Genomic DNA, 20,003 nt, shown 5'->3' with positions numbered 1-20,003 from the left:
TCCAAAGAACTGAAATGAGAAAGTACAAAGACAAATGCTGTTCCGGTTGTATTTTTTGTTATTTTTTTTCCCCTCCAAGGCAATCCTATGTAATTGGATTTATCTTATAGATGAGAAAGTTCCATCTTTTGTACCATGACTTCAGTTTTCATTTTGTAAAACAGTGATAGTTCAAGGTGCCAAATTTCAGAAACAAGTGAATCATAATAATCATAAATACATGTAACAATGTCCTCACCCAAAACATATTTTTTAAAAAAGCCAGAGAAACTGACTATCACTGAAAAAAAATCACATTTCATGTCACCACCCTACTTGGGTTAGACAACTTGTGAAGATTCATTAAAAACTCATTAGTTAGGTTGTACAGACAAACCTGCCCTTGAAGATAATGTTATATCCAGAAAAGCCGCCAAGGTTGCAAGAAAATTGCCACCTGCATAAAGAAAATGTAATTCTGCACACAATAGACGCTATAAAAGATTCATAGCAGAACCAGCTAGGAGAATTGGATTCTAATGAACCTGTGTTTACTTGAAAGGATTACCATGCTAGACTGAGGCCAAGTATCATGCGGTGGCCACAAAACAGTACACACAAAGTCGTTCCTTTAGGGATTGATATGAATGAAAGGATCGGAGGCATCAGGAATGGGTCTTGCTCAGCTGCCAGAGAGTCTGTGGGATGTGGCAGTCTGCCCGGAGAACACACAGTGCCAAGAACTCCCAAAACAGCAACCAAGCAGTCTGATCTCAAGATTTTGAATTCTGCCAAACAGGATTGCCTTACTAGACTTTTTACTATTTAATGTCACAAGAGCCCAAAACAAGCTGACCTTAGCAAATTCCCTTCTGAAAGCCCCAGGTCCAGCATGGGATGACTTGTAATTTATTCGGGCTTGGTTTCTTCATGCAAGTGCGTCTTCAGATTCTTATCTGCTGAATCCCGCTGTGTTTCGATAATTATATACCAATTTACCAGCATCTCTTGAGATAACATTTCTCTTGAAGTGATGGGTGAAAATAGGGCTATGTCATATAGGCATACAGAAATACAGCATGGCTGTGCTGGCACCGTGGTAACTCCGCCCACTGCCAGCAGTTCGATTCTCACCAGGCTCAAGGTTGACTCAGCCTTCCATCCTTCCGAGGTCAGTAAAATGAGGATCCAGATTGTTGGAGGCAATATGCTGACTCTGTAAACTGCTTAGAGACGGCTGTAAAACACTATGAAGCGGTGCATAAGCCTAAGTGCTATTGCTATGTCTTTTGCAGCCCAAAACGCTTTCTCATGGTAATGGTTTATACAGTTTATAAGGCACAATAATAAACATGTATGTACTAATCCATCATCAACTGATACCAGAACTAACTGAAGAATAAACAAAACAAAAAAAATCAATAGATTATACATAAATGCAAAATGGATTCATAGTGTAATGCAAGCATATTTTATTTATTTATTAAATTTATTTGCCGCCCATCTCTCTGTGATAGTCCTCGGCTTACAACCATTTGTTTAGTGATTGTTTGAAGTTAAAACAGCTCTGAAAAAAATGACTTATGAGCAGTCCTCACATTTATGACCGTCGCAGTATCTCTACTGTCATGTGATCAAAATTCAGGCACTTAGCAACCAGCATATATTTATGATGGTTGCAGCATCCTGGGGTCATGTGATCACCAAATGCAGCTGGTTTCCGATAAGTGAAGTCAATGGGAGAAGCAGGATTTCCTTAACAACCTCATGTTTCACTTAACAAATGCAGTGATTTGCTTAACAACCATGGTTAAAAAAAAAGATTGAAAAATCAGGCGCAACTCATTCAACAATCGCCTCATTTAGCAACAGAAATTCTGATCCAACTGTGGTCATACATCGAGGACAACCTATACAATATTTCATATTAGAAATCCAGAAACTTGAAAGAAAGGAGATTCATTAAAGTTCCAGTTTTTGGGGAAAAAAGTGTTTCCTATAGTTATACTACTTATGGAGATGAGGCTGTCCAGTTGTTTCAAAATCGGGGCAGCAGCCCTTGCCCTCTTGACAGATTTATAAAGATTATTATAATTATCCTTTGTTCGAATTTGCTCATCTAAAATGAAGGCATAAGTATATCCAAAGGGTAAAGACTCAGAAAAGGTAAACGCAATAGGAGGCCTGTTTTTAATCTCAATACAGGCAGATCTGCTACTGAAAGTCTATTCCAAAACAGCAAATAAAGATTCATGTAAAAAAAAAAATTTAAATACTTCCCTCCTTCCACTTTCGTCTTTGTTTATTCTTTTCTGTCATTTTTTTTAGAGTATGCACCCTGCCAGAAAAAAATGCCTGTTTTTTTAATATTTGTACATGCAGTCTGGGGGATTACAGGAACTGAAGTCCTGCACATCTGGAAGTAAAGAACTGCACTTAAAACTCAGAATGCATTATCTATCTAATGTAAACTGTAAATTCTTGATTGGCCTTCCTCATTGGTCTGTCATGGAAATGAAATACAGAAACTCATAACTGTTCTGCATCAGACGCGAAACTCTGTCCAAGAGTTATATTAAATCCAGAAAACTCATGAAGCCCTTTGAATAAGCAAACTTTTCCAACTGGGGTATGTTCCTGTGACTTGCAAGTCGTAGGAAATAAACTGCTGAATGGGATGCTGAAACACAAGACACTGGCTTATGTTAAACCAGGCCATTTGTCCATCTGGCTGAGTACTTATCTGTTTTCACTGGTAGCGGCTTTCCCAGGCTACAGACAGGAATTTTTCTCGGCCCTATCTGGAGACAGTGGGGATTGGCTTAATCTACATGTATTGCAAACTATGTTTATTGCCAATAAAATGTTCCTTTCTTATTACTAGGTTGGCAGTAACTAAATTTAATGTCTAAACCACACAGAACTAATAAGGTACCCAAGGGTTCATTCAACGTACCTCTTTGTCAACCCTCAGGCTCCTTGGCCCTATTATTGGCTAACTGACTTTTTTCTTTTTAAAGTTTCTTGTGTTTTTTTATTTATATAAATGGAAAGTTGGCATGTATTAAATAATGGTCTTAATATTTATGTTTTTATATTTATTATAAATTATTGTATTCATCAATAAAAAAAACATTTGGAGCTCATAAACCCCAGAAATATTTTTGAAAATAAAAATGTAGAATCATGTCCAGTTAAATGATTAATTGTGAAGTGTGGTAAAGATGGTGATGGAATAAATAATCATCTGCTCTTTACTTCTAATATTGTTTAGAATGCTTTTTTATAGCTGACCATGAAAACCATTATATCTTCTGCTTGTACCTTATTTATTTTTTTATGTTTATATTACAGATGTTTTAGTTCTATTTTTCATGCACGCATTGTATTTTTTTGCTGTCTTGGAGACTTTCTGCGCCATTGAACTACCTAGAGAGTGTTTCATTTTTTAAAATCTCTTTTTTAAGAAATAAAACTTTGGTATGGCAATATGATGATACAGAAAAGATAGCACAAAAACATTCTGCATCTGCCAAATTGCTAAATTATTGCTTCTTAATGAAACTCTGAAGTATTTTTTGTCTCCAAATGAGGATATGCTAAACACTGCAATTTTTGAAAATCCTACATTTGTAGACTTTGGGCCTTAGAAAAGTGACTAATTGAGAAACATCTCACAGGGAGATTTTCCCTTCTCAGAATCTCAAGATCAGGAACTTGGGAAAAAATGTTAATGGAACCCAATAACAAATTAGTTTTTATCTCTACTTGAAGTAAGGCAATTTTCTACATCAAAATTGTTTATGGAAAGATTGTTACTTCATCTTCTTTGCAAAATCTAAATAAGGCTACAAATGGGCTAGGGTTTGAGAGAGTATAATATTTTTTTGCTTGTTTTTATTTATTATTTATTTATTGAATTTTTATCTATAAAATGCATACGGCTGTCCAACTCACTCACCGTGACTCCAGGTGGCTTACAGAAATAAAACCCTAAATACAAAACATAATAAACCTGCACTCTCCTGACAACAAAAATCAAACAAACCATTTGATGGACTTCATATCATCCTGAGGTCCACACATCCATTAGCAAAACCTTGTCTTCAAAAGAATATCAAGGTGGGGGCTAATCCTATCTCCACAAGGATGATGTTCCTCAGGGAGGGAGCCACCACAGAGAAGTTTTTTCTTCTTGCTCCCATTGCCTCTCTGGCTCAGGTGGGTCAGGTACCTGGGTCAGGTAACTGGGGGAAAAACTGTCCTGCAAATAACCTAGTCTCAAGCCATGTAGTGCTTTAAAGTTGACAACTAGCACCTTGAATTGGACCAAGCAATGCAGTTCCAACAAGACAGGTGACACATGTACAAATCTAGACTTGCACAAAACCATGTGGGCTGCTGCATTTGGAATCAATTAAAGCTTCTGGATACTTTTCCCTCTTTTTTTTTTTAATTGAAAAGTTTTACAAAAACAACAGTTTTCCCCCACCCCTTTTCCCCCCAACCCCCCCTCCTCCCCACTTCCCAGAGCAAAACACAAGGTATTTCAATTAACAATTAACAATAAACTAAATTGCTTAACTATCCTTTAGTTAATATCCCCCTTAAAAAAAATACTTAACCCCACCATAGATAATATAATACTTCAAGGATATAATACTACTAGAGTTAAACATTCACTCATAAGCTATTTGGTATTTTTTAGTCTGATACTTATTTTGAATATAATCAATCCATTTTCTCCATTCCAGTATGTATCTTTCTTGGTTATAGTCCTTCAAGTATGCTGAAATTTTAGCCATTTCAGCTAGATTGGCCACTTTCAGTATCCAGACATCAATAGTAGGCAAAGAGTCCTTCTTCTAGTGTTGCGCTATCAACAATCTTGCTGCTGTTATTAGATTCAATATCAATTTAGTCTCTACAGCTGTACAGTCTGAGATTATACCCAATAAAAACAATTGCGGAGCTTCTGGATACTTTTCAAGGGCAGCCCCATCTAGAGTGCATTGCATTTTAACATTTCAGAGACCTCTTTCAAACTCCCAGATATCTTTCCAGTACAGCTTTTTGCTCTGACATTGAATTCCTCAACACTGAAGGAAGAATTAGGATGGCCATGCCTTACTTCTGGTTAAGGTTAAATATCTGCACCAGGGCTGGCTCCTCTGATAATTTCCAGTTGAATTGGATGAAGGCCATTCTAGGAACACTTATGTCAAATTGTCTTGACCCAAAACTTCCACAAACAGCAACAGTGCTGGATTGTTTGGCTGTAAAGAATCAGAAATGAATTAAGTAAAAAAAATAAAACCAAACTTTAAAATATAGGAACCTGTAACTCTGCCTTGAATTATCCTATTGTCATACTGTTTTATTTCTGCCCAACTGGAAAGCATTTTCCTGAGCATCTTTGACGTCCTGCCATCTGTTTCCTTAGATGGCAGATTTAATAATTTGCCTTTTAATGAATGCATTTTTCCTTGAGGCTCTGGAGCTGCTGAGACAGTTGGCCCTGTTCTCTCATAGTGAATCACATAAACGTTGAATTCTAGACTTGGAAGGATACACAAAAATGATCTAAGGCTTTTACCAACCCTGCTCTGTAGAATCCCATGGTTCCTGAGAGACACTAAGGAGGGAAAAGTAAGCTCACTCAAATACAGCCAATTTTCTATTATCAGAGCTTTGACTCTCAATCAAGGGTTCCTTTTTAAAAAAAAATTTAAAAAAGGCCTGAAAAAGTTTAAAAACTCTGATCTGGGCTAACCCTCTGCAGTTGTGCAGGAAAACCAATTAAACCATCCAGGAGATATGATTGTTCAGACTACTACATTTTTTATAGAGAGATATGTTGCCATATTTATCTTATTTTCTGGACTTTCAGAGGATTTTCATATATTTCTGTTATTCCTGACATGTTATCTAGGCTCTGTGTGCTAGCCAAATAAAGCCAGCCAAAAGATTATTGCAGATTTGTCTAGCATCTGCAAGTAGGTTATTTAGTTTGTACCTGTATTTCATACAGGCTGCCCTTGGGATGCGTCCGGAGGCTCCAGCTAGTCCAGAACGCAGCCGCGCGGGTAGTTACGGGGGCGTCTAGATATTCCTGTGTAACATCTCTCCTGCGTGAGCTGCACTGGCTGCCGGTGGCGCTCCGGATACATTTCAAGGTGCTGGTGCTCACCTATAAAGCCCTTCATGGTGTAGGCCCGGGATACTTGCAGGACCATCTCCAGCTGCTCTCCCACCGTCCTGTGCGCTCTCACAGAGTCAGCCTCCTCAGGGTGTCGTCGGCCAAACAATGTCGGCTGACCGCCCCCAGGAGGAGGGTGTTCTCTGTGGGAGCCCCGACTCTCTGGAATGGATTGCCCACCGAGCTCAGGATAGCCCCCGACCTTCTTTCCTTCCGTCGCGAGCTGAAGACATAGCTCTTTCGTCAACTCAACTGATCCGTTTGGGGATACACTGTTATAATTTTAAACTGTTTTTAATAGGGTTGCTGATTTTAATTTTATTTCATTGTGATTTGTATTGGAATTTGTCATTTTGTAAGCCGCCTTGAGTCCCTAGGGAGAAAGGCGGCATATAAATCGCAATAATAAATAAATAAATAATAAATATGTATTTATTTTTATAGTATTCGTGTGTGTGTGTGTGTATACACACATACATACATGATAATGTTACAAGTTTAGTGATGATTATTAACAGTGGCAATTACATCTTTAACATTTTGAGCTTATGAGCAAGAAACTGGACCTCTTTTTTTTTTTTTTTTTAATTTGATTTATATGCCGCCCTTCTCCGGAGACTCAGGGCGGCTTACAGTGCATTCAGCAATAGCCTTCATACTTTTGTATATTTATACAAAGTCAGCTTATTGCCCCCACAAACTGGGTCCTCATTTAACCTACCTTAGAAAGGATGGAAGGCTGAGTCAACCTTGAGCCTTGGAGAGATTCGAACCAGCAGTAAATTGCAGGCAGCTGTGTTAATAACAGGGTGCTTTAAACCACTGTAGTACCAAGGCTCTTGGTACTTTTGATCTGATCAAGAGAGTTCAGATCAGAAAGATTTCAATTCTCATTCATTGGGGAAATATGCTTAAATATTTCACTATGAATAAGGAGAGGTATGATGTTTATTGGGACCTTATTTGCTTAGGTGGCAGTAAATCACAGCTCCACAGGAGATGAAGAGCTTTGACACTATTTACAATAATCAGCTGAAGTTGAAGAAATGCATTTAATGATATAAGCAATAATTGTTGGATGATCTCTGAGATACAAATGCCTTTACGCTGATTTGATTAAGACTAAAGGCTCTGTAAGTATAAGAGACAAGGATTCTTTTAATATTTTTAGCCTTTCAACCATGTTCACAAAACTGAGGTACATTTCATCTTTTTTTCCAATTTAGTCCAGCTAGTATTTGTGATTGGAATATCTGTCTAATACTTTCAGCCTCAACTGACATAAAAAAATCAGCTGTATCTATTAATGCAATTAAACCAATGTGAAATCTCCAACTTCATTTAATGACTTTTTAAAAGAAAGACTTACCCCCCAGAAAGTCTGAAATCTGGAATCTTACCAGTAGAAGAGCAAAAGGATCTGATTTGTAGACTGGAGAAAGTTTTCCACTTGCTGAATATTTATTCTACAAACAATTTTCCCTTATTAATGATTGGATTATTTAAAGCAAGCAACTCTACAGAATCTTTTTTGGACGCAATAATTCAAAACTCACAGGGATTAATAAAACTCCCTTCTGTTCCAATTAAATATCTTGTTCTTATTTTGTTGGATAACCCATGAAAAAGCAAACTGCTGACTAAGCAAAGTCTTAAAGATTAGTCAGAAATAAAAATGTTATCATCTAACAGATGTAATAAAATGATTACACTTACAAATACATTTGTTAACAATATTGTTTGGACAAGCAGCATTTTCAGCTTCTGACATCCCTGAGATACTAACTAGAACAACCTTAAAACTTTAAAAACCTACTATTAGTTTTTATAGATATCAATAAATCAATTTGAAAAGCTGATGTTGAGAAGTGTGTGGGATAATAAATTAGAGGTTCCTATATTGTCTAGACAATGGAAGAATATCTTAAGTTTTATAGCTAGAGTGTTAATGGACCTCAAATTATGATTTATAAAACAAAAAAATTTGAAATTTATTGGACTCCATTATGTTTATATGGAAAAGGACTGTCTGAACAGCATTTTGTTGGAAATGCAATAAAGATAATGCTTTTTAAAAAACTTGAAAGATAAACTTAAAGGGTTAGGAACATTTCTTGAAAGTATTCAGCCATGCAGGCAAAAATCTGATCCAAAATAGAATAAGAATTAGAATAATTTCAAGTTAAACCACTATTTAGATCCAAATGGCAGGATGTTAGAGACATCCTCAAAAAGCTATAACAGTGTCAACATGATGTCTGCCTAGTTCCATGACATCACTCTGCCAAGGACATACTTGTGACATTTTGCATCACATGACCCAAGTATGCAAGTCACATCGTGCACATATCAAAACACACAACACATAATCTTTTCCCAAGATGATCCCAGTAAAACATGATTACATATAGAAATAGCAGACTCTTGAAATGTCTGTCCTCAATCACATTTTAGGCTTTTCATGCAAATAAATACGGTATCCTCAGTTTAAGGACTGGGGAATAGTAAACTGACATAATTCCAAGAACTGTAAAACAACCGTAAACCTACAACATGGAAGCATTTCAGTAGTGGAAGCATTTCAGTAGTTAATTAACATCAAGCAAAATGTTTTACAAGCTGGTTCATTTCACTGCAACATTGAAAACGGAATTTCTTTACTTCTATTATTTTATTTTATTTCTATGGTTCTCCATTTCAGCCAAGTGACTATGTAGGTCAGGGGTGTCAAACTCGTGTCGTCATGTTGTCATCACATGATGTATTGTTACTTTTTCTCCCTTCGCTAAAATGAGTGGGCGTGGCCAGCGCATGATGCATTTGGCCCACGGGCCAAGAATTTAACACTCCTGATGTAGATCTTCAACAGAAATTGAACAATGGATACTGACTGACTTGCAACTGAAAACTATGAAAGGTTGATCTCTACTATAGTTGAGTTGGTATGGTCTACACATAAAGTCATATGAAAAAGTAAGAGAACCCTCCTTCAGTTCTATGGTTTTACATGTATAGTAAAAACCATCTGGTCCTTAGCAATTCTTAAAAGTAGGTAAATACAACCTCAGATGAACAATAGCACATGATATATTATACCATATTGTTATTTATTTTAGAAAAAAGAAAGCCAAAATGGAGAAAACTAAACATGGTAAAGAGGCTTCTCTTACTCCACTATGATGTGAGAGACTGATAAAGTCATACAGAAAATAATTACTTCAAGATCAATCAACCAATGGAACAGCTTGCCTTCAGAAGTTGAGGGAGCTTCAAGAAGAGATTTTTACTGCCATTTGTCAGAAATGGTATACAGTCCCCTGCTTGGGCGAGGGTGGGTGGGGGTTGGACTAAATGACCTACAAGTTCCCTTCCAACTCTGTTAATCTAATCAAGTTATTCCTGCTAAAGGTGGTTCTACAAGCCACCTGATGGAATCATAAAATGTACTTAGTTTTTCATAGATGGCTTCTCCATTTTGGCTTTCTTTTTGCAAAATAAATGATGACATGGTGTATGCCACATGTTTATATCATGCATTGTTGTTACCTCCTTTTAAGAATTGTGAGGACCATATGATTTTTACTATGTTCTGATATATAAAATCATAGAACTCAAAGGGGAAGTACTGACTTTTTTCACATGTCTGCAAATATACTATCAAGGGAGTCACAGCAATCTCAGAAAAGGATTTATATTCCCACACTGGGAGAGCTAAATGGGTTTTAATCTGGCATGCTAAACCTACAAAATCAGTTTCAGCCAAAGAGAAAATAATTAAAGGTTGCACACAGATGGCATTTAACCTCTATTATGCTTAATCAGATACATAGTTCAGTAACTTAAGAAATGTGGGTGAACAAAGTGTATACAAGAAGAAATTCACTATCATCTTTGGTGGCAGTGTTCAGCTATTCAAACATTGTGGAAAATAACCTTTCAAGAATGGAGTATAATTAAATGTAATCATTATGTACCTCAGATGGGACTCTTTTTTTAAATCACTGCTTGAAGGTCCAAATGAAAATCTATTAGACCTTTTTTATTGCAGCCTGGTATTTATTTATTTGTTTGTTTATTATTTGTTTCCTGCCTTTATTATTTTTACAAATAACTCAAGACAGCGAGCATATCTAACACACCTCTCCCCTCCTATTTTTTTCACAACAATGACCTGGTGAGATGGGTTGGGTTGAGAGAGAGCATTATAACTTATTCTTGGAAAGATAAAAAACTGATATGCAATTAAAAGCTGGTCTAAAATTATATGGCAACTGGCAATAGTAAAATAGTATCTCATAGAATAAAAGGTAGTTTATACATACTTAAGATTATTTCACTGTTAAATGACCAACTTTTAGAAAATCTATTTTTAGTGGATATATTGATTATAGATGCATCATGCTATACTTTTCTTGCTAGGTTCCAACTCCTTTATAATTATTCCCTTCTTTATTTTAGATACACACACACACACACTTATGTATGTTAACATATAAATGTGTGTGTGTGCGCGTGCAGAACAAGGTAATCAAATTTGAAGGAGTTATGTATATTAACATATAAATGTGTTTTTATTTTTGTGTACACATGTGTATGCGTGCATGCGTGTGTGTGTGTGTGTGTGTGTGTGTGTGTCTGTGAGTGCGTGCAGAACAAGGTAATCAAATCTGCCAGAGTAAAGGAGGAAGCCAGAACTATCTAATCAGTTTGTTGCTAAAAACTGCACTCCCCATAATTGTTGTTTTGTGAGAAAGCAAGCCAGATGACACCTGCAAGTTGCTTTCAAAATTGTGCATTGCCCCAAAAGGTTTGCTGCCAAACAAGGTCAGCTTCAAATAGATTTGCAGATAGTGATGAGAGAGTAGAAAGAGCCTAAGAAACAGTTTGAAGAAAAGGGTTATATATTTTAGGGGCCAGCTACATCTCACAGCATTTATCAGAAGCACTGCCATCGTTTATGTACATCTCTGTTTCATGAAAGAAAAATTTGCTCACCTAATCGCAAAGATCACAGGCCCAATTCTATAGTTGATTGCCCAGGCTACGGTGTTATATATAGTGAAGGGAAATGAGAGATCTGACATTTTTAAAATTATTGCCCAGGTTAGGTTTTCAACCTGTAACTATTATTCATTGCTTAAAAATGCATTAAAAAGTGTTCTGACTTACGCTGTCTTTGGCTGCTACTATAATTTGCAATTTGCCTTTTCTCTCTTGTTATAATTTTTTTTATTCTGACTCTTTTACTGCTAATTCTTGGCTGTATGAATACTAGTTAGGATAGTAGAGGTAACTTAAATAAATGACCTTCAGAAGGCATTAATCCTAGATTTGCCCATTTTACTATCATAGGAAGAAGCTCATCCTAAGGAAACATGAGTGGTCCAACAGCATCCAATTATCTTCCTACAAGATTTCAACCTGTCTCTCACTGACGTGGCTTTCCCAAACCCAATTAACACTAGCTGCTGAAGTCCTGTCAAATGTCTCTATTTTGGCTATAGTTCTGTGTCAATGAATTATTTTTATGCCATATTAACTGGAATGGCAGATGACCTGGAGTTTAATATTATCCCCAATAAAGGGAGACTGTAGAGGGAAATTTTTTTTGCTTCTAATATTGTATTAAGTTAACTAAAGAGAACCTCTTTCATTTTCCAGACTTCAGAAACAGAGATCTTCCTTCTGAGAAAATGCACAATTTGTAATGAATTTTACCTGCTGTTATATATGGACACTTGAAAGCCAATTCCACATTGTTGCCAAAAAAAATACTGTTCAGAATTCAAGGACATCTTGATCTTACATGTATAGGCATTGCTATACGGCAAACGTAAGCAAGCTGCAGATCCCCATTTAGGATTTTAATACCCATGATCCTTGGCCACGGGTCAGCAACCCGTGGCTCTGGAGCCACATGTGGCTCCTTTATCCCTCTGCTGCAGCTCCGTCACTCAAAATATGTGTCACAACCGCCAATGTGCGACACCTGCCAGCACACAATTTATTGAGCTTTTTGACCCCCAGTAAACCAACCATGGATAAATAACTTTTTTTATACATAGCATAAAGGTAAAAAACAATAGATGCAGTGTTATCTTCATTTTAGATATCAAAAGGGTTTTGTGGCTCCCGGCGTTTTCTTTTCTGTGGGAAATGGGTCCAAATGTCTCTTTGAGTGTTTAAGGTTGCCAACCCTTGTCCTTGGCCAATGGAATTACTGACTGGAGTCTAAGGAAGCTGAAATTCAAAATATCTGATACATAGGTTATATTCCATGACTCTAGCTAAGATATTTATTATTAAATAAACAAATGCATTTTGACCTTATGAGCCAAAATCATCAGAACAAAATGTAGAGTTCTTTTCCATACAATGGACCTCAATTGGACTAGACATGATTACTTAGTGCTTTCCTTTTTTGTTGCATTCCCTATAATCCTGATGGTTATCTCAGTTTAATTCCTTCACATTTTTTACAGTAGAGCCAATTGTCCAGGGACCAAGGAAACAATAAGACTTTGGCTGTAGCACTGAAAGCTTTTCTCCAAATCACATGTGAAAGCCAGAAAATGTCTAGTTAAATTCCTTTACATTTGGTCTTGAGTCAGAGATAGCAAGATTTGAAAGCAGTATCCTCTGCAGTTATAATTTGAAAATTGTGTGGGGGCAGGAGAGAAGGGGGGAGGCTGGAAAGCACTACTGCTGTTGGGAAATGAGGGTCTGATTGGGTTCACAGCTGGGAACAGGAAGGAATGTCCTACTTAGCAGGTCTCTGCCAGACAGCTTCAAAAGCAGTGTCATAACAGAGCCTGTTTCCACTGCAACCACGGCTGCATCTCGTAAAACAAAAGGCATCTTAATGATGCTCTCCAACCCAACCCTGTATTTTTGTTTCTTGTGCCTACATGCAAGGGTAACTTTGGCAAATGGTGGCGACGGTGAAAGCTGAGCGACATGACAGATGTGGTGGGAGATCGCTCAGCCTGCTCTCCAAGTTTCAAGAGGACACCCTTTAAACGAGACGCCTTAAACATTGCAAACTTATGAAGCGTTCCCACCAATGAAGTTGGGTGTGAAGTTAGCATAGCTCTTCAGCACAAAGGGGAACTATCTCTTATGCACTGGAGAACAATATCTATTTGCCAGTCTTCCTATCTATCTATCTATCTATCTATCTATCTATCTATCTATCTAACCATGATTCTATATATCTTCCTTTTAACTGTTCTCATAATCTTATGCCAGGTTTGTCCCAAAAGTCCCAAAGGCTGGGCTTTGCAAGGCAGGCACTGTTAAAAAAAAAATTCATATGGGAGGGTTGTAAAACGGAACCTCAAGCAACTTCGCAGGAGCTGTCATAGATCTACCAGCAATGCAAACCACACCACCATGTGCCCTGAGCAGATGCTAGCATTTAAGCACACTTTTTTTTTTTAGCAGGGAAGCAGAATTGGCGGCGGGTGGGGGGGGGGAGGAAGGAAACTTAGGGAGAAATAGACCTTTGGATATACCTTATTTCCACAGCAATTTGTGTAGCATGAGTGTGCTCTGAAAGGTTTAAAATCCTGGCGGGGGTAGGGGAAGTTGCACATTTTTCAAACCTACTTTCCGATTCAGCAAGATAGCATTCCAACTCAATAAAGTCCGTTGTCGCTAAATAAACAGAACCATTTGCCTTTCCCATGAAAGAATGATTCATCTTCCAGATTCCTGTTTTGTTTTAAACCTAACTGGAGTCCATCTACATGTCTAACATGCAGACACTTAACATTTTCAAAGCTAATGCATAGCTAAATATGCTGCTGAGGAAAAGAACTGGGGCTGAAAAAAAAAAAAAAGCTTTAAAAGTGGGGGAAGGAAAGCAAGTTGGGAGTTCAACAATTGCACAAAACAGCAGTGGTATCTCACTGGACTACCCTGGCGCAAGCAGCAGATTTCGGGTCCCCAAATCAACGAGATTCCCAGTGCCCCGTCACCTATGCTTGGCACTTCAGAGAACGAGATGAGAGAGATTCTTGAATTAGAACTGGACACAAAACTCTTGTTTGGAAGCCATATTGCATTAGAACGATGACAAACTATAGAAAAGCTTTTAGAACACTGCCCCCTAGAGTCAGGAACGGGTAGCACATATGTGCGAGGGGAACCTTTACCTTTAACATCAGATGCCTTTCCTATCACCCTGCAATTGTTCCCAGTATTACTTCTCTTCCCCCAAACTGTTTTACTGTCTTAGACATTCCATTCCGAATGTTTGCTCTGGCAATTCTTCTCGGAAATTGTTTTGCAATGACCGACCCCCCCACCCCCCCACCCCCTGCTGCCTCCCACAGCCTCAGAGCTATTCTTGCTTTTAAAACCTCACAACAAGTTAACAGTCTTCATGTGCAAGATAGTGGAAGATTGTGCATTTAAACCTTCCGGATACTTAAGATTAACATAAGATATAATTGTTTGTGAGGGTTCCTGCTCAGGAATACCAAAAAGCTTCAGAGTCTTTTAAGTATAGTTACTTATTTGAAAATGTGCTATCCCTTATGATGAACAGGGTTATGAATATATATTCAGGGGAATAATAGTTTTGATACAGCTCGCACATCACCTGGAGCAAATGGAAATTACTCTGTTGATTTGCCCCAAGCTCATGACAAGAAGATAATGGAAAAGCATCCTTCAACAATCAGATAAAACATGCACAGACTTTTCTCCCTCAGTGGAAAAGCTACACAACTATCTCTGATCACCCATTTAACTCTTGGCATGAGATATCCTGATTCTCTCTCCTCCGGGCACTGCTCCACGGAATGTGAAATATCATTAAAAAAAAAAGAGCAGAATAAGTTCAAGACAGACCACTAACAAGGAACAACTGGATTAAAAAAAAAAAAACAACCAATGACGCTACTACCACAAGACAAGTACTAGGAAGGAGCACTTTTCAAGCTAGGCTAATTGGCATCTTCACACCTTCCAGAATTCAAACCATGGGAGTTGATTTCCAATACACTCCCAAGAACCAGTCTGGGTAAACTGATCCAAGGGAGAAAAAGCAGGACAAACAAACCACTGGGGGGGGGGAGACAACTCCCTAAGATTCAATGACTCTAGCGAACATAGCTGACCATTCAGGAAAAGGATCACCCATCACTACCAACCGCCACAGGGCTGGTTACTTAGCTGTATAAATATAAAATCACTACATGAGTGACTCTAAAATCACTAACATTTCCGAGGAGGGACTCTTTCAGGAAATTAAAAGTGAACAGATTAGATGAAACCAGAACACACCCACATACACCCACGGTCTCACCCACAAACAGGTAACCGAATCTTTTCCAACCTGGTGCCTCCAGGGATGAAGGATGGCAAATGCCAGTCAGTACAGCTAGCCCAGTCCAGCCTAGCATATCCCGAGAGGGAGGAAAGCTGCTATAAGGGGTATTTCTGCACGTTGGGCACCCTGCCACGCACTTCGCAAAATAATAATAATAATAATAATAATAATAATAATAATAATAATAATAATAATAATAATAATAATAAATAAATAATAATAATAAATAATAATAATAATAATAAACAACCCTTGCTCGTCCTACGAAAACTCTTGGTTTGCCACTCAAGGGTCTCAACAGCCGAGCTGGCGCTGGTAAAGCGATGAAAAGATACCTCAGCAGTGCCTCGCCCCGCTGCTTTCAGCGGCCATCCTCGACCGCGGCGAATCCGAAGGCTCTCTTCCGAAACGGACCGCGCTCTTCCGAATCAAGGACCGGTCCGTCGGAGAAGTTAAAAACCCCAGCTTGTCACGTGACTCGGTCCTATTCTAACGACCGCGAAGCTTCCCCAACCTCCAGAAACCGAACTCCCCGAAAACGGCAGCAATCCCCCTTTACCTGTTTTCCCGGGTCGCTCCAAACTCCCGACGTCAGGATGTTTTTTTTTTTCTCTCTCTCTACAATCCCACGAATTATTTCCTTTCTCTTGTCTTTTTTTTAAAATGATGATGATGATGATGATGACTTTCTTTTTTTCTTCAAACGGACTTTTACTTTTCTTCGGGGGGAGGGGTGGACTTGCTCGCAAAGCCCCAGAAAAAAAGCGCAGCCTTATTAAGTATCTCGTCCCTCTCTCTCTCTCTCTCTCTCTCAGAAATCTCTCTCCTTCTCTCTGTTCTTGCAAGAAGGCTCGGATTCGCTAGCGGGAGATTTTCTCCAAATGAGCAACAACAGCAGGCTTGTCAAAAAAAAAAAAAAAAGCCTCTAGGGAGGCAGGCATGCACGCACATTAAAAACACACATACACACACACCCCGAAAGCATAGGGTGGCTTGGAAGGGGGGGAAAAAAATCTACCGTCAGCGGGGCGGTGGAGGCGAGGGAGCCCGCGCCTCGGCTCCAGAGCCCAGCATCGTTTTTCCCCGGGATCCGAGCTGGGGTTGGGATTTCTCTCTCTCTCTCGGCCGCTCCGCTCCTGCTTTTCCTACAAGTCGGCTGCCTCCTCCAGCGATCCCAAGCAGTCCGGTTTGGATTATAGCGAATGACCGCCCGAGCCAAGGCAGCCAGCGAGGCTGGGTCCAATGTGGAGCCCCTCCCTCCCTCCCTCGCCGAATCGGAGCGGCTCGAGCAGCCTCCTCCAAAAAAAGGGGCCCGGGGTGGGCTCGCGGGCTGCGGGCGGCCAGGCAGGCGGACGGACGGACTCTGTGCTGCTCGCGCGCCGGGGCTCAGAAGCCTCGCCGATGCAGAGCTCGCCTCGCCTGCATGCTAATGAGCCCGCGTGATGTCAGCAAGTCAAAAAAGCCCGTTCGGGCAGTTCGGCGAATTGGCTGGCCAAGCGCCTCGGGTTTATATTGACATGCAAATCATGCAAGGTTGTCCTTTTTTTTTTTTCTTCCCCCCCCCCCCGGTCTGTGTTAACGCCCGATCCTCTCCGCCGGCCCTTCACGCTTTCCCCACCTCCGCGTTGGTCGGGGAGGCAGCGGAAAGGGGGGGAAAGCAGTGAAGGTAAAACTGGAGGGAGAGAAGACACACACACACACACACACACACACACACACACACACACGTGTGTCTATGTGTGTGTATGTGTGTATAGATATATATAGATTTTCTTACTTCTTCGTAGGGTTTATGTGTGTTTTTCTTCTAGCCAGGTTTTCCCTACGTAGCCAAGGTTTTTTTGTAGCTCCAGCTCAGTAGATGCCAAAACCTTGGCTACGTAGGGAAAACCTGGCTAGAAGAAAAACACATATATATAGATATATACACACAGACGTGTGTATACACACACACATATACATACACACATGTATGTATATGTATGTGTATATACATACATATACATATACGTGTGTGTATAGATATATAGATATAGATATACACACATGTGTGTATATAATGCATACATACACATACACACACATATATATATATACATACATACACATACACACATACATACCAATATATAGATATATATACGCGCGCGCACACACACACACACATGTATGTATGTATGTATATTTTTCTTCAGCCGGGTATTTTCCTACGTAAACAAAATCCTACGTGATTTCACTGAGCTATGGCTGCAAGTTGAGAAACTTGGTTTACGTAGGAAAATACTCGGCTGAAGAAAAATATACACACAAAAACCTACGACAACACACACATACATACCGGTATATAGATATATATGCGCGCACACACATATACATACACTCTGTGTGTGTATATATATAAAACCTTTGGTCAAAGAATGGGGAAGGGAGGGAGAGAGAGAGAGAGAGAGAGAGAGAGAGAGACAGCTAGGATGCACATCAATTAGGAGAGCTGGTTGAGCTTCTACAGCCCAAAGGACGGGACCGGTCAGTCCCTCATTTGCCAATTAGTTGCCCTTTGCAAAGCAGGTTGTGGTCAGAAGGGCAGTTGTTGACAGTTGTTGTCTCGGGATTCTTGGCAGTCCCTATGGAGGGAGACTATCCTTCAAACATCGTGCTCTCCAGCCCTGCAGGGTTTTAGATTTCGGGGTTAGAAAGGTACAAGGATTCAGCATCATACAAAACTGTGGTTGGACTGGGTGCCTTTGCATCCGTGCGCTTTTCCTATGCACGCACGCATTTGCAAAACGCCTTTAACTACCTGTATCTGCATTCACTTGAAATACAATTTTATTTTTGTGCTTAAGAGTCTTGGGTAGATTGTGCCTATTGGGCTAATTTATGATTCAATGTTTTGCATGAGCCCAGAAAATAGGCTAATTCACTTTAAGCATTCTGTGCAAATGTGGTCAGTGTTTTTATTAAGTGGCTATTATTAATTCAGTGTCTTGCAGGTAGGGACAACAGGTAAATAGAAGTCTTGAACACTGGCCTTCTTTTTGGTAGTGATTCTCTCTATACGGAGAAAAAAAAAGGAGGCACTGAATTCCCGCAAGACTTGAGCAAAGATGAAAAATGCTGCAGGCTCTTTTAGAAAAGAGCCTGATTTAATGAATGCACATCTTATCAACCCAAATTTCTATAACGCTCCTGGGGAGATCTCTGATGCTGCCTTCCAAATTAGAACATATGATGTAGTTTACTACAGCTTGATATTTGCCACATTAATCCTCATTATTAATGCCTGCTTTTTGAAATCCAAAGGCCACTCAAAGTTTAACAACCTTTTTTTTTCAAGTTTAAACTAAAATAAAACTGATTAAAAGTCACTACCACTTAATTCAGATGGAAGAAAGTTTTGTGATGGAGGAAGATCGTAGTTCTTTTCCAGAACAGAAAAATTGGGGACTGGCTGCAAATCCCAGGGAGCACATACTGGTACCAGTACTTGGGAGCTGCACAGGAGAAAGACCTCTCCTATCAGGGTGAAGGTGTCTTTAAGAGAGCTCTACTGCTGATCATAATGTCTAAACAGGCTCATTCTAAAATAGCCAGTTCCATGTGTACATAAACCACAAGCTGCTTAAGACCTTTGGAAGTAAAAAACCAATAATTTAAATAGCAACCTAAATGCAACTGGCAACCAATACAGGATGGCCAACAATGCAAGTCTTCCTTTATCATGCATTAGTCAATAGAGTCTTGGTAGTACAGTGGTCTAAGGCACCCTGTTATTAAGCTGGTTATTAAGACCAGCTGCCTGCAATTACTGCAGGTTCGAATCTCGCCAAGGCTCAAGGTTGACTCAGCCTTCCATCCTTTCTAAGGTAGGTAAATTGAGGACCCAGTTTGTGGGGGCAATAAACTGACTTTGTATAAATATACAAAAGGATGAAGGCTATTGCTGAGCACATTGTAAGCCGCCCTGAGTCTCCGGAGGAGGGCAGCATATAAATCAATTTTTAAAAAAAAAAAAAAAAAGCCTGGCAGTTGTATTTTATACCAACTGAAGCTTCTAGTGTCACAAGGCCCGGGGCCTGGATCTGGCCTGCGGGGTGCTTAGATCTGGCCCACGGAGCCGTCCTGGAAAAAGTGAAGGACCAGCCCACGGTGCTTATGCCAGTGAAAACGGAACTCAGGAGGGCCACATGCAGCCCCCCACCCCCCGAGCTCCATTTGTGCTGGCAGAGGGTTGCAGGAGGTCATCGCAGCTGGAAAAAGTTCACAAGGGCCGCACGCAACCCCTTCTCCGAGCTCTGTTTTCGCCGGCAGAGGGGTTGCAGGAGGCTGTCGCACGCCCACCCAGCCCCCCAAGGTCAAACACAACCCTGATGCAGCCCTCAATGAAATTGAGTTTGACACCCCTGTGTCAAAGATTGCTTTTTTCAGGAGGCAACTGGACTTTCTGGTTTTTCTTTGAAGACGTTTTCTTTGAAGAAGTTTTGCTTC

The 20,003-nt window shown here is 39.6% G+C and overlaps 1 protein-coding gene across 4 annotated transcripts in view; it reads right to left on the bottom strand.

The window, feature by feature from the left end:
• Nucleotides 1–20,003, bottom strand: part of PRICKLE2 (prickle planar cell polarity protein 2) — a 362,678-nt gene that overhangs the window by 136,848 nt on the left and 205,827 nt on the right. The window contains exon 1 of one of the 4 annotated variants that reach the window (XM_034440647.3): nucleotides 16,534–17,147. The exons of 1 other annotated variant lie outside the window; for it this stretch is intronic. The gene's annotated coding sequence lies outside the window, so the exon portion shown is untranslated. 2 more of the 4 variants (XM_034440646.3, XM_087887994.1) reach the window with 2 other exon arrangements.

This window comes from Pantherophis guttatus, chromosome 2, assembly GCF_059756535.1.
Source record: "Pantherophis guttatus breed Tessera chromosome 2, ASM5975653v1, whole genome shotgun sequence".
In the NCBI taxonomy this organism is placed as follows: Eukaryota; Metazoa; Chordata; class Lepidosauria; order Squamata; family Colubridae; genus Pantherophis; species Pantherophis guttatus.
This window is presented reverse-complemented; position numbering and strand designations above follow the sequence as displayed.